Raw genomic sequence first — 13601 nt, 5'->3', positions numbered from 1 at the left:
GTTGTTGAAATATTTCAGTCTGAACCAGAGTGGAGGACCAACCAGCCAACAGGCTGTCATTGGCATCGGCAGATTGAAGGATTTCCAACAAACCTTTGACAAACCTTTAAACCTTTCTTTCCACTTGGAGTATTGCAATCAATGTGTTGATAGCAGTGTAAAACAGAGCTGGTCGGTGCACAAATACAATTTTCTGTTTGGAAATGTTTAATTAATTAATACATTATTAATTTGAGAATTGGTTTGTCCTCGGTGGTTGAAAACAACAGCCTCCATTATTTAGTTTAATAATCCCTAAAAATGAATACAGGAGAAGTAAATTGTGCTCAGAAAACAACTTCATTTGCATGAACTACAGTAAAGAATTTTTTTTTTTTTAATGTCCCAAAAATTAACGAGCGATTCCTACTTCAGTGCATGAAAATATACTCATTATCCAGTTGCTTTAGTGATTATAAAATAGCAGTTGAGTGGCAGCTTTAAAGTACGAGAGATTCAATTTTCAAGAAATATGAGGAATAAGCTTGCCACAAGGACACATAACAAACACACATAGTTCAATCAGGAGAGATAAATTGAAAGAATAGTTACTGAGAAATTCATTTATTTGATATTGTGGGCACAAAAGGAGAAATTGCAGTACCAGTTAAAAGTTTGGACACACCCTCTCATTCATTTCAATGAGAAAGTGTGTCCAAACTTTTGACTGGTACTCTATCTGTGATCATATTTCAGATGAGGAAAAATGTGAATAGTAAGTATGAAAGCATTTCCTTAAAGGGGAGAAAACATGCACATTTCCAGGTCTATACTTCTATTCTGGGACTCTACTGGAATTTCTTTGCATGATTTAATGTTCATAAAACTCTATTTATCTTAAACTGACCCTTTATGCAGCCCCTCAGTTCAGCCTCTGTCTGAAACAGGCCGTTTTAGCTCCTGTCTCTTTAAGGCCCGCCTCCCCATGAGCCCACTCTTGATTATGTTTAACATAGACATCCAACATTGTACAACAAAAGATCTGGTATTATGGCCTTTTCTGATTCATTTTTATAAATGCTGAGTCTATTCTAAACATATCTTTGACATTTTATTCACCCAAGGTTGTTTAGATTTCTCTAAATTCTTCTCTCCTTACAGCCCAGATTCCCCTCTGTCCTCCGGCAGGCTGTTTCAGAAGCTATTTACATAAAACTGGCATTATTAATGACCTCCTATTCCGATTGGCTAACCCACAGCTAATCAGAATACTAATGAATAATGCAACTTCCCTTACGCTGCATCCTTACCTGGAGTAATGGCTGATAGCTGTAGACATTAGACAGTATATAGTGGTCTAAGACCGGTGAATGAAAGGGAAGAACCTGCTGTTGCACAGTCGAAAAGATGTTTCAGAGTAGTAAGATCGTGTCTACGTTTCCTAAAAAAGTCAAAATTATTCTTTCAAATATAGCCGGAGGTCGCTAGCTTAGCTTCAGCACAGATATATTATATTACTTTAGCTGAGCTTGTTTTAAATCTTCATCCAAAGACTGAAGATGAAAAGGTTGAAAATCCTGCAACGTACTGAGTTTCCTTAAGCAGACAGTCAGTTGTAAAATGTGCTGAACACACACACACACAACCACCTGCCAATAACGGAGAGAAGATTGTCTCCAAAAATGAAAAACAGCCATACCTGAAATAAATTTCCATCCTCTGGAAGGCTGTAAAGACTTTTTAGCTGCTGAACAACCAGTAACACTTCCAGCATCCTGCTCTGCTCGTCATCCCGGTGAAATGCAAACTCACTACAGAAGTTACATATGCACTCAGTGTAGCGCTGAGCGGCGGCGGGCTCATGCTAAAGCCTCCTAGCATATTTGGACTTTCTTGTGTGACATGCTAACTGGTTCCACCTCAACACTGCTAGCTCTTGAGCCAAGAGGAGATGCAACTGAGTAATGTTACAGCACAGGAAGGTCCCCGACATCACTCTAATCTATCCCAAAGCTCATTTTTCTTCAGCCCTTTAAATCATAAGGGACTGTCTCTTAAGCCACAAGCCAATGTCGGTGTCATTGACCCTGATGTTCTGTCACTGTCCTTGTAATCCGACAACAATAGTATAAACCATTAACACACCACAGTGGACGCAGAATGGCAGAGCGGGCCAGAATGACGCAGCATTTTGTACATATACGTTTCCTCTCGTCAAGGTCTTAATATTCAGACCTACGTACATACACCTACATGAGCAAATCAACAACAACTCACTCATGCGCTTAAAAAGCAGAACATACAACACACATGCACAGACAAGTTTTACTTCACACTCCGTCTGAACTTCCTCAGGCTGAACAGATGCTTCGTCCAGCAGAGATCTGAGCTGCATCTTTTCCTCAGCACAGAGGGAGAAAAAAAAAAAAAAAAAAAGAGGAGGAGAGAATAGTTGGAACAAAGCAGACAATCCCCATCAGACTGTGTCAGCTGCTCTACATAGTCCGTCAACAAAAGCCTCTCTCACAGACTACTGGCTATCTAAAAAAAACCCAAAAATCTTTACTTTTGAAAGGCACAAACACGGACACGCGTCACGTGTTTGCGGCGTGTGTGTGCAGTCAAGAGAAGTGTCTCTGAAGTCCCTTTTGTGAAGTCCTTCATTATAATCAAGTAGCACCGTCGTCTCTCCCCACTGTTGACGTCAGGTGTTTATTAATGGATTCCCACTGGAGCAGGACATGCAACTCACACAGGAGTGACTCAACCTACTTACTGTTTATGAAATATTTTACACTCTTTTACAGAAAAATCCTGCACAGGAAATTGGAATAAATAGAAGAAGAAATTATGAGTTTGCATGAGCCTAATTAGATGAAGAAAGGAGCAGCACCTACAGTAAAAAAAAAAAAAAAAACTTCACGAATAATGCCAAAATTAAAACTTAGGAGAACTTGTGGTTTACAGCTTTAATCTGTGGTGAAAGATGTTTTTAAACTCTAGACAGACTGCATTTACACACTCCAAATTAGCAGCAATGGAGCACCGCTACATATTGTACAAGGCATCAAGCTCATAGTCATTAGCTGTAGCGACAGCACAATGATAATTATTATTCCCATCATTGCACACGCACCTTTGTGCAGCTACCGTAATTCATCCGTTTATTTATTCACTCTGGATCTCATGGTGATGTGGCTCATTAAGACAACACACCATCATCTCTTGTCACTTTGTATTCCGTCTTTTTAAAAAAATAAAACACATTCCACAAAATTTCTGGCCATGTGGCGCATCATAAATTGAGAGGAAAGTTTTCACCAACACACACCTGCAGAGTAGAGAAGTCTTAATTGAAATGAGGAAGGACTTGCAGGAGCGTCTGAGGGAGGAAATACATTGTTTTACTGTCATACTTCGCTGCCTCCGTCGTAATGATTTTGCATGCAGTTTTGTTTACTGTAGAGCACTTTGAATATTGTTTTTCATATAAAGTTTATTATCAGTTTCTTTATATAAATTACCCTCTGTGTACCTTGTCCAGAGATGCAGGCATCCAATTCATTTTCATTAAATCACCAGAAAACAGAAACCGCCCACACACCACGCCACTCCTGAGTGATATAGCTGGTTGTTTATTATTTAATTGTTAATTGTTGTTATCATTTAATTGTTAATTTTCTCTTAATCATGATCCTGAAATGAAAAAAATGAAGTATGAGCTTTGAGGTCAGGCATTCTTGGTGCAGTTAGTTATCTGCAATCAAAAGTAAATGAGTGACTGAGTTAATGCTAATATGTAAAACGCAAAGTTCACAGAAAGCAGTCAGGGTGAGTAATTGGCCCAGCGCAGCAGAGATATTTGTATTTCCCCCGCTGTGAAATAACCGCACCCGTGGTGCAGCCGAGAGAGAGAGAATGGGTGAGAAACAGAGAAAGACAAACTTGCAAAGCCTTACAAGTCAAGATAATTCTCAAGTGCAGTTGGGGGGAAATTGGCAGATTGAAGAAGAATAACTGAGAGAGGCAAAAATCCTTTGCATTTTAATGAAAACTTTGGATTGAACGTGAATAAAAGAAGGAATACAGCCATACATAAACAAAAAAGCAAGCAAAACAGCATCAGCTTTGGGGTTTTGATGGAATTTTTAACCAGGCGGGATGTGTGCGAATGTTAGACTACACTTGTGACGAGGAGCGGTGACACACAAACTCATCTCGCTCAGGTGTGAGGAGAATGCCTGATGACTTCAGCTTAGAGCCATCAGCTAACCTGAGCGATCAGTGGAGGGACTTCAGTGGAGGAGAGCAATCGGCCGTTTGAAGAATTCATGAGGTCCTGAACGAAACGTCTCATAAGCGGCGACTACTTCATAGAGTCAGCTGGACAGAGATATTTTACAACTAATGAAGGGTAATAGCCAAAGTGATGAACCAACATCCTCACAGTGACCTTTCAGGTATGTACAGGCTTGTTTATGAGGCTGTGTGTGTGTGTGTGTGTGTGTGTGTGTGCGTGTGGGAACAGCTCGCCCGACAAAAGCGGATAGAGCAAAGCTTCTTGAAGGACGAGTGACCTCATACATCATGCTGGCATTCCTCTGCACACTGGTGAAATGAGGGATTTTCTATCCCACTCCCTTTTCTCCTCACATTCGAGATGCTACACACACACACACACACACACACACACACTTGTATTCTATACTTGTTAGGACCCTCATTCACATAATGTGTTCCTTCGCCCCTGATATAACAACGTCTGACCCCAACTTTTACCCTAAGTTTAAACATTACACTAAAACCAAATCTTAAAGTTGAATTAAGGTAATTTTTAAATAAACGGTTGGTCAAATGACTATGTATAATGTGAATTACCACCTGATCCTGAAGTTCCCTTCAGCTCTACAGAGCTTTATAGCATCTTTCAGCTCATTGTTTTGATTTTATGGCCTGCATAAAATCTCACCACTCAGTGTTTTCACCGCAGCAGGGAGCCATTTTCAGCAAAAAAGCTCAGAAAAACCCACTGAACACTAGCTACCGAGCACAAAAAGGTCTGACATACAAAATTAGCAACTAGCTGGAGGACATAGCAGAGAATTTAGAAGTCAGATATTTCCCTCTGGAGTTGGTGGAGACTAAAAAAAGAGCTAAAAAGAGAGTGAATATTGGACTTACATTCATTAGGTAGCCAGGTGGAAGCTAAATTTGAACGGTGAATGCTAAATTTCTTGCTAACTTCTTCACCATATCAACTTTATGAGGTTATAATGTGTCCGTTTTGATTTTACAGCTTGTTCTGCTGCCCCCCAGAGTGCTTAACAAAAAAGAAATTCATACTTTTTGACTGACAGCAAAACAAAAAAATGTGTTATCTGTTAAAATATATAAAATATCCATCATTTTTGAGAATTTATGTATCAAAATCTTTTTATTCTCTTGACCAGTAAAATTCTACAAAATGTCGAATGATGATTCAGCCTTCATTCTGGGCTGTATACATACATCTTGTCCAATCAACTGTGAAACTGGACTTATTGTCATTGGTTTGTGGGTCATAGTTACTAGCAGAGCTCCATCATGGGTCAGAGGTGTGTATGTGGATGTCGTTTGGCAGAAACTCACATATTCTGTCACATCAGGAAAGCTAAAGATACTTTAACTGCCAGTTCAATAACCCTAAAACACCTTTTTGAACAAGCGAGGCCTTGCCAAAATGTAATAACTTTCCAAAAATGTCAAACCGGATCTCACAAAGACAGAAGTACAAAGACACACACTCATTTCATTTATTGTTTATTTTTGCAGGGACGGTGCACAATTAAAAGTAATTGCACCGGAGTTAGCTAGCAGCTAATTTACATCTGTTGTCCCTGGGCAGGTAGACAAAAAAAACAACAGAACAGCAGATACACTACATAAAACACACACACGCATTCACACAGACACACCTACATCCCTAAACCTCAGAAGGTCAAGCTACTGTAGGGTTTTTCCTGTTTCCATGACACTACCAACCTGAAGTCTGCACTCAACCTGACTATCAATCAGCAGACAAACCATACACAGGCCCAGGCTACTGTATCGGTAAGTGGATACACACACACACACACTTGCACACACATTCACAGATGAATCAGTTTCCTCTCTCTCTCTCCGTTGAAGCTCTGTGTAATATTAGCGTGCAGTGCGGCTATCTGTCAGTAATCTGGAGATGTAGCAGGAAGCTCAGCAGTACCTCATCTGAGCAAAAAACTTGCTGATTAGCACCGGGATTATCCTATTAACAGAAATGATTTCACAAGCTTCAGCATACAAATGAGTCACTTACAAAAGTTTCATCTGATACTACTACAAAACTTATTAAATCATTTAATTGTGAGATTAAAGTGGGCTAATTTGACAAACCAGCACTAATCACAAATGACAATAGGACAGCCTCAAGGCCTGAGCGCCGATTGCAGACTCTCGTTTATTTATATAGCTCTAATAGGACCGACAGACGGGATCGCATAGTGTCAGTAAGGAAATGAGATAAACCAAACAGCTGAAACTGCAATAAGGAAGGAGAGGACACAATGTATAATGTGATGTATTCGCGAAAGGAGGATAGATATAGAAGGGGGGAAAGGGGAGAGGGGAAAAGTGTGTGCATGTGTGTTTTGGTAGGCCACATCAGGTCAGAACTAAGCACCGAGACAATCAGAATAAAGGCGCAATTGCTGCCTGGTGAAGCAGACACACATGCTCAAAACAACGTGAGACCTAGAGATGATAACGCTGGAAGTAGCGGACTGTGATTAATCAGTGACAGCTAACCACTAATTACAACCCCCAATCAATTACCTCAACGCTCATTATCTAGTCAACACACCACCTGGAGAGCACTAATGCGCTTTACTTGCTGTGGGCAGAATCAGCATATACACTTGTATTTTGAAAGCACTGACACTGAATGGGAAGTGTGAGAGCTTTGCTTTAGAAGGAAATGTGACCAGTGTGAAGTTTATGTGTGTCATTCTTTGTGTTTGGTAAAATTCATGCATGAGCGATGTAGTACAGTAAGTGAATAATCCCTTATATGTATTGTTGTATTGTGTCTTCATAAAGGAATTCAATATGCAAACGTGTGTGTGTGTGTGTGTGTGTGTGTGTGTGTGTGTGCAGTAAGGGGTAAAGTCTCCGCTGTGGCCAGAAGCCTCCAGCCTTCGCTTTACATTTATAGCGAGACTAAAGATTAAAGCTCTTCTCCCAGCAGCTCTCTAACAGAGCACAACCCAATTACACCTCGCTGGACCTGCACCACGAACCGAAGGAGAAAAAAAAAAAGACAGAGAGAAAAGAAAGAGAAAGAGGAGTGAATGAAGATGAGGGAGGCTGGAGGGAGGGATGACTGCTCTTGCAGAAAAAAAGGTAGCAGACTACGGATGGGGGGAAAGGACGCAGAAGGAGAGATTGGCTTGAAGGAGGAGTGAGAGAAGAAGAGAGTCGGAGGGATGAGTGCGGTGCAAAGGAAGGTGTTAAAGAACAGAAAGCAAAGGAGGGGGGGGATTGGATTGAGAATATCAGAGGCGAGAGGAAAGCAATGTCAGACATCTCCTCAGGGGATCAAACACTGCGTTCAGTAAAAAGGCGCAACTCCAAATGGCAGAAAGACTTAACTGTTTGAAAGTTAAGGACCTCAAAAAATATGATGATGCAGCATGACGTCAGGGAGCAGGGTCGTGTTTCCCAACCCGACTGGTCTGTGACACTTTGAAACAGACCATAAACCGTTTATATGAGATATTTAACATTTCCATCTGAAGTAAAGCTTCAACTAACAGTTACTTTCATTATTGATTAATCTGCAGATGATGTTCTCAGTGAATCTATTAATTGTTTGATCAATAAAATGGCACAAAGTGCTGAAAAATGTTCTTTAGAATATTAAAAATAGGAAGTTGAGAAACACAATTGAGAAGTTGGAACTAAACCAGACTTTTTTATCGAAAACTTAAAAGGTTAATTGATTATCACAATAGGTGCAGTTTTCTGTCAATCAAATGAAATATGATGAAAGATTAAATGAAAATGAAAGATGATTGGTCGATCAATCTAATCTGAAGAGAAAATCCAACCGAACATGCACTACGTTCCATTTGTACACTAATTCTGTTGCTTAATTGTGTATTTTTTCTAATTTACACAGATATCTGGTCAACTATAGACCACAAATGATTTCCAACAATATGCTGCCAGAGGATGAGATTTACATGAAGGTATCAAGTTTAAGTTTCTTAAGAATGGAAAAACAAAAACTCCTTGTGGCATCATGTAGACACTTGTTTTTGAGGGGCCACAGTTTCACAAAGCATGTGTTAATGTTCACACTAAAGTTGTTACCAGTAATTATCTGCTTTGGCATCTGTGTTTGTGATCAAACAGCCCCCCTGTTAGTAGCTAGCTGGAGCTATAACTGAATGACACTTATTAACACTATTCTGCATTTGACAGCAATATTGAACAAGAAAATGTTATTTATATTTGCATAGTGCTTGCTAATGTTGGGTCTCTGTAAATTAAAGAGTACGGTCTTGACCTGCTCTATGTGAAAGGTGCCCTGAGATAACTTTTGTTGTGATTTGGCGCTATATAAATAAAAATTGATTGATTGATTGATTGATTGAGGGAGTATAAAGCATGAATTTATGCCACATACCACAGCATTTATAGCCTAAGCTAGTTTGCAATGAATGTCCCTAGAAGGGCTTTTGAAAAACATAAAGCAGTACATTTGAAACTGCACAGTGAAAAGGCTCTAAACTCAGGGCTAATGTTAGCTGGTTAGCTAGCCGGCACAGTTGATTATTTAATGTTAAGTAAAGAAAACTCATAAACATGTAGCTGCTGTTTCTACTGACACTATTTAGCTCTTGAATTGACTGTTTTGTAGGATTCTGTAAATTTGTTTCAACAACAATAGTTTAGCTCCTAATTATAGCAGGGCTAATGTTAGCTAGTTAGCTAGCCGGCACTGTTGATTATTTAATGTTAAGTAAAGAAAACTCATAAACATGTTGCTGCTGTCGTCATGTAGCTCTTGACTTGACTGTTTTGTAGGATGCTGTACATTTGTTTCGACAAAAACAATAATTTAGCTGCTAACAATAGCAAAGGACAACAAGCTAACACTGATGTTACTGACTTGTAGTTTATAGTTAAAACCTCAGATGCTAAAGTTATTTTAAAAAGGGGAATTCTGAAGCTCCAAGTAATTTATAAATCTATTCAAGTCATACTGTTTTAGGGTGTGAGCTGAGATTGGTTATTCATACCTCACATTGTAGTTAACATGACCACAATTTGCAATGTTTCTACACGACTTCCACAGTGTGTAGTAGGTTCAGTTAAATATGAATGAAAACACACAGAAAAGTGACTTTTATTTATATACTATATTGTTATGGCTAACTAAAAACACTTAGCATGAAAATAGAATTTAACAATCATCTCTGGTTGTTTTCTCTGGTTGTCAGAAAGCACTCAGGAAAATGAAGAGAATCATTAATTAAAGTAGAAATTTAAATGATTTTCAAAAAAAAATGTAATCACAAAAACATTTTTGTTCCTTCCAGTCGGATAAGTTTTCCTGTCAGTGACCATATCTAACCGTGTCTTGTGGGCGGATGTGGCAGCATTATCCTGCAGCATGTTGCAGGCTGACTAGACAAGTAGAATTTTACAAAGAAATGCTGCCTTGTGGAGTTCATTGCCCCCTTCCCTACGAAACCCAACACACATCTATCAGTATATCCTGAGCATCAAATGACTGAAAACTCCTCTTCATTTCACGCTTTTCCTAAGAGTCTCCCAAAACGTTCAGAGTAATTATACAGTTGGTGTTTGTACCTATCAAAGAGTTTGAAGCAACAAACAAGCAGAGGAGACGGAGAGATGAAACAGGGGAGAGATTATACAAGTCTGCAGTCTCTCTCAGCTGTACTTCCTTCTGGTACCAGACGCTCTTTACACAGGGCAAGCTGAGTTTATCAGGTCTGCAGAAGGTGACTGATGATGTGGGTTTTTTGGGAGCCAATATCAATTCATCCAAGAAGTTGCAAGCTTTGCTTCCTTGTGAATTCTGTTCTTGGCAGAATGTAGCATCATCTGGACAAACAGTCAGACTTCAGGACACCAAGGACGTCTTAACACTTGGTCCAGATTCTTGAGTCTTGACCTAGGTTAGTTTTCTTTAGTGGTTTGACAGGTGCAGTCAGGTTCGTTTTGATACACGAGAATCAGTCAAGCTATCAGTGCCAGCATTCACGCCACACGTCACTTTCCGTTAAGTTTTTGCCATTTGTGTTTTGATATTTTCTTCACTCCAAATCTCAAGTCGACACCTTCATTTTCAGACCACCTGACAGGATTCATATTGTACTTTACATGATGACAGACGATGTTAATGTGTCATATACAGTGTTGGGCTGTAACATGTTACAGTAATATGATTACTTTTTCAGTAACAAGCATTGCAAGGAATTACTATTACAGTTACATTAGATTAACGGTCTGCTACTTTGACAATTTGGATGCAGATGGAGGGTTAATATCAGTTTACTGTAGTGTGTCTGATTATTTGATGTTTTATGTATGACTGTGAAAAGTGTCATATGTGTAACTATGTTTAATCTGTGTGTCTTAAACTGAACTGCTTAAGTACGCAAATTAAATTTCAGCATAAGCTCACAACAAAGTTGTATCGTATTGTATCATATCGTATCGTATCCAGTGGCTAGACTGGTTGGGTACGTGTTAACTTGGAGCGGGGGCTGGAGGTTGGCCTCTGCCAAAAGGGGAGAAATTCATTGTAGAGACAACACTTCTGGAGCGCTACATGCAGACAATGTTTACATACAGTAGCTGTTGATGGTAAATCACCATTCAGTAGGCTTTCTACACGTGTAGAAATAGAAAACGACAAATGCAAAGTATGTGTTGAGGCTCTGGAGTTGTTTAAAGACACCTTTGATGGAGCAGGGCCGAGTAACAAAAGTAATGTAATTCAATTACTTCTTCAACCGGTCATTTATAATCAGTAATTGATTACAGTTTTCGAGTAACTTGCCCATCACTGGTCATACAGACCCATCAGGTAGCTCAACTACACACTCACGGAGTGGTGGGCTTTCACGTCTGGTGGGGACTCCTTGGGATTACACCAGAGCTCACTCAAAGCAAACCTAAACCTCCGTTTTATCGTGGACCCAAGAGTCGTTCTCTGGAGTTTCACACTCACCAAATGAACTCTCAGGTAAAAAAGCCTCAAGTCTGGAAAACCTCTCTGGTCAGACCAACTGTGAAAGCTGCCCAGAACTCTCCACTGTATCCCAGAATAATTTTAAGTTAACATTTTAACATTTCTGTAACTCCAACAGACATCCAGTGGAGTATTGATCATTTAGGAGCAGCAGGATGACAGGACATACTGTAAGAGTGTAGTACACACTCCAGTATACGAGCATGAATGAAGATCTCCTCCCCTCCCTCCATCCCAGTGGCAGGCGAGGCAAAAGGCTAAATAAATAAGGCATGGCTGTGGGGGTCGCCGAGCTGTGACCTTTCGGCCCATTTGCTTTGGGAGTTCAGTAGTGCAGCCTCAGCTAGCTGCTCTTCGAAACTCGGGAGGGCGAATTTTAATCAGCGCCGTGCCGATGGCTGAGGCAGTGCATCATGCTTAACGAGGCTAAGAGAGGGCTTTCATTTACCCATGCACAGGTAACAAATGGACCACAGTGCTCATACGACAACCCTGTTTCCCCTTTTCCTGTCCTTCACTGAATCTCTCCTCTTTCTCTCTCTCTGCTAGTCCAGACCTCACCCTGCCTCACCGAGTATCTCATTTAAAGGTTTATACTCTTGAACACTGTTATTTTCTTTTGTTGTAGCAAAAGCAATTTCAACTTCTGCCACTGCAAACATTTTTATGTGAACAAAGTCTATGTAGGCTGGCTATATATTTGTTTTACATTGCTTTTCCAGTTTATTAGGTACACCATTACAGTCCAATCTAATCTGATACAGTCCCTCAGTTCATCCTAACACTAATGTAAAGATTTTGTTGACACTGTGTCAAAGAGGAGTTCAACTCTGGTTATTTTTTAGGTCATACATGTTGTATTGGACTGCATTATACTGTCTGTGGATCTTCCGCAATCCAAAGACATAAAAGTTAGATTGCTTTAAAGCTGCTGTAATCAATATTCTTATATTAACAGTGGATCAAATGGTGACAAGCTCACAGAGAATTATCACCCGACTCTTCAATTCTTTCATTTAATTGTTTTGATTTTACTGCAGGCAGTTGTTTTCCGGGAAAAAGCTACCTGAGCGGCACCAAACAACAGACAAAGTTAGCGACTAGCCGGTGGAGACCAAACCAGAGCTAAAAGTACAGTGAATATGCGACATACGTTCATCAGAAACACGACTGAATGCTAATGTTGTGCCATGTCTGCTGGATGTGCAAATAAGCCATAATAGTGTCTGCCATATAACAACTTTATAAGGTGATAATATGTCAGTGTTGTGTTCACAGCTTGTTTCCCATCTGTCGCAGGACTCTTTGTTCTTCTTGTCACTGAAAATAGATCTTTATGACTCTGGCTGTATGTTTGGGATCGTTGTCATGCTGCAGAATAAATTTGGGACCGATCAGACGCCTCCTCGATGGTATTGCATTACGGATAAGAATCTAAACATCTACAGTGCCTAAAACATTTGCACAATACTGTAGTTTTAAACAGATTGTAGTTAAACCTCTTACCAGCTGTGAGTGTGAGGAGCGAACGAGCTGTGAATTCTTTCTTTGTTTCTTTCTTTAGATGGTTTCAGTGATCAGCGACGCCAACACCATTTTTTTTTTAATGTTAGTCATTACTTTAGCTTTTTTCATTTATTGTTCGTTTGACTTCTAACTGTAAATTTCTCACATCCTCTCGCACAGCGTTTTATGCTGCAATAGGCTCGAGCCCCCTGTGACCCTGAGCGGAGCAGAATGGGCAGTGTTTTTTTTTTTTTCTCCATTTATTTTTAATTGAGCTCATCGTCCGTAATATCTTCAGTCCATTTGAACAGGATTAATACTCCAAAGGGAGGAGTGTAGTAAAATGTTCGCCGTGCTAATTTTAGATGGAATCTTAGCCCCATTGCTGAAGTACAAGAGATGGTTTTGTAATAGAAGAGGGGTATTTCCTAAGAAAATCATGTGACCCTAATTACCTGCAGGATTTTTAGCTATCTCAGCTCTTACTGTAAAATGCAAGGTGTCGGTCTGTAATGATCATTAGTCATAAATGAACAAACAATAGTCAGGTTTTGACAAAAATTGGGATAATTATCATGTTACTTATTGACTTATTGTTACTCAGAGGAGCCTTCTTGTGGCCTTTTTACACCATCCCTTTATTTCCTACCCTTTCCTGCTACTTCCTCTCTCTCTCTCTCTCTCTCTCTCTCTCTCGTTCTCCCTATTGCGATGAGTGTTGTACTGATGAGTTCAACTCCATCACTGCTTAGCTCCACAGGTCTCATTACAGTCAGGCCAGTAGGGAACATTCTAATAAACGGATGAAGAT

The sequence above is a fragment of the Thunnus thynnus genome, chromosome 17 (assembly GCF_963924715.1).
Source record: "Thunnus thynnus chromosome 17, fThuThy2.1, whole genome shotgun sequence".
NCBI lineage: Eukaryota > Metazoa > Chordata > Actinopteri > Scombriformes > Scombridae > Thunnus > Thunnus thynnus.
Note: the sequence above shows the minus strand (reverse complement) of the source record.